This window comes from Asparagus officinalis, chromosome 6 (assembly GCF_001876935.1).
Source record: "Asparagus officinalis chromosome 6, Aspof.V1, whole genome shotgun sequence".
Lineage (NCBI taxonomy): Eukaryota > Viridiplantae > Streptophyta > Magnoliopsida > Asparagales > Asparagaceae > Asparagus > Asparagus officinalis.
The window spans coordinates 76276737-76279405 of record NC_033799.1 but is presented as its reverse complement, the minus strand read 5'-3'; positions in this window follow the sequence as shown (position 1 = coordinate 76279405).

Sequence of the window (2669 nt, the reverse complement as noted above, 5' to 3'; positions counted from 1 at the left end):
ACCCACTGTTCGTCTTCAATGAGATCGGGATGAACCCAGAGGATTTCACCGTTTGGGGCTGTGTGTGGCACAAGTCCTTTTTGGCGCTGTCCATGTGGGTCATCGTTCACTGTCTTCATTCCTACTTTGGTGATGCGCTCTGGTTTGAACCATGTTGTGGGCACCGATCCAAAACTGATTGACACTGCGTTCACTCCGACATTCTTGGACGGCTTCGGGGTTATGACGCCTACATCAATCAGCGCCTGGATCTTGTCCTTGAGGTGGTAGCACGACTTGGTAGGGTGATGGACCGCTCTATGGTATGCGCAATACTTCGGATCCGTCACTTTGCTAGCCCCTTCTTGATCCACGATCGCTGGCAGCTGGATTTTGTTATTCTCCAACAGGTACTTAAAGATGTCAGGAACTTCGTCATCTTTGAAGGAATACACTTTAGGAAACCTCGGCTCCGAAGATTTCTGCTTCTGAGGCCGTTGGTGCCATTGCCCCCGAGATTGTTATGGCGCTTGTTGCTGCGGATGTTGCTGGGGTTGCAATTAGAAAGTTTGATTAGCATCAACTGCATTAGCATGTGCCTTACCTTTCCCTCGTGGGACAAAATTCTGTTGCGGAGCATTATTCGCCTGTTGGCCTCTTTCCGCCTTCTTCCTTCTGAGGAACCGCTCGGCTTGCTCTCCTCGGACCTTCAAATCCTTTCAGGTTTTGGACGGTGCTGTCCCCATTGCTTCCAACACGTCCAGCGCGAGGTTGTTGTGGCAAGTCTGGAGAATAAACTCCTCAGTGATCGGGTCCCGGTAGTTCATCGCCTTGTTTCGGAACCTCTTGACGAAGGTGTCAACCAATTCCCCATCTTTCTGTTTCTCGTCAAGTAACGACCCGATGGATATCTCAGTGTCGTCATCGAAAAAGTTGGTGAGGAACTTAGTTTCCATGTCATCCCAGCTGTTCATGCTTCCTGGCTTGAGGCGGCGATACCAGTCGAAGGCGGCTCCACGAAGAGTGCCAACGAAGGATCGTACCATGAGAGGCTCATTACCAGAGATAACCACCAGGTGCGATTTGAAGTAAATCAAATGCTGAGTAGGTGAATCCATCCCATTAAACGGCGTGAAGTTAATTAGATTGAACTTCGCCGGATATGGGATTGATTCCCATTCTCTTGGGTATGGACAATGAATGCCTGTTTTCTTCATCTCTTGAGCGGAAATCAATGTATTGATTTTGCTCTCGAGGTTTTTGATCTTCAAATTTTCACCTGTGTTTTCACTAGCATTCTCATTACCACCCCCTGCATTGACGGGAGGATTATTGGCATTATGAGTCTCGTTTGCATTCGTGTCCTCATCTTCCAGATTAACCTGGTTACGACGACTTGGCTCCCCTTGCTGGTTCGTCCAATTTCTCTCATGTTCTGCTTGGCCATCTGCATTTCGAACCTGAAGGTCTCCTGTTGTTTAGCCATGGCCTCTTCAAGCATCTTGGCCACTTGTTCCGCACTTATCATAAGTGCCTCGCGGGGTTGTCCCTCGCTGGATACCGTATTATCTGATGCAACCGTGGAGCCGGCATCAGATTCTTCATCTTCTGAATGGAGTCTTGTCCGAACCCTACCATAGGTTGCTCGCTTGATGGTTCCGGACTAAAGACGGGTTATAGGCCGGGATGCTTTCAGAATCGACTCGAGATTATCTCGTGCCGATGTCCCCTTGCTGGTCATATTGGTGGTGACCCTCAGAAATTCTCCATCTTCGACTATTCTTCTTCTTCGTTGAAAACGCCTAGGTCTTGGTTCTGGCATTTCGGCACTGAGCCTTTTGAAAACTGAAACTCTTTTAGGGACCGCCTTGATGCAGTTGCACTCAGACAATACTGCCCGAATGAGTTTGGAACATGGGCATTGAGTTTCCAGTCCTCGGGGACTCTTCTTCCTGGTTTTATTCGTACCCCGAACACGATAGTACAATTCGTCTGCTTGACCTATCGTGTGTTGGCACGACTTCTCAGGTATAACATTATCGTCATCAGATAATAATGTTTCCTTCCAGGGTGAACTGCCTTCTTTGGGCCTTCAAGAGTCACGCGCCTCGAAACATGCCTTTTTGGGCGTGAGTTCTCAGCGGGCTCCTGGACTTCGATGTGCAAATTAGCATTTGCAGCTACCCTGATTTCTTTGTCATGTTGGAGGTGACGGCGACCCCCAGCATGTTGAGTCGTTCTGGGCTTCTTCATAGGGCCCAAACGTTCTTGGACTGGAGCTTTGCCTCTCTCGTCGGGATTTAGACCGAGGTGCTCCAAGACTGACTTTCTCCTTCGGGATGATTCCGCTGCATCTCCCGGAGAAGTTATGGGAATTACCAGCGACTTTGGTCGGCTCGCCGGAGGTTGAACCTGCTTCGAAGGCTGCACTGATTGTGCCTTAGTCTGAATCGCCGCTTCAGACTTCGGCCTCCAGACTTGGCGGGTTGGTGGTGGCTTCTTTGCCACTTCCTTCTGTAGCCTTCTACGGGCTTCCTGGATTTGAGCCCGTGCTTGCGCTGATAGTGCGCGGCGGTTGCGAATGCGCTCCTCAAGTGTCGAACGGTTCTGTTTGACACGGACTCATTCGTTCGTTGGCGGCTTGGAGGAGTCGCCATTCATCAGTGGTTGAGGCTGTTTGCCTCTCCTGT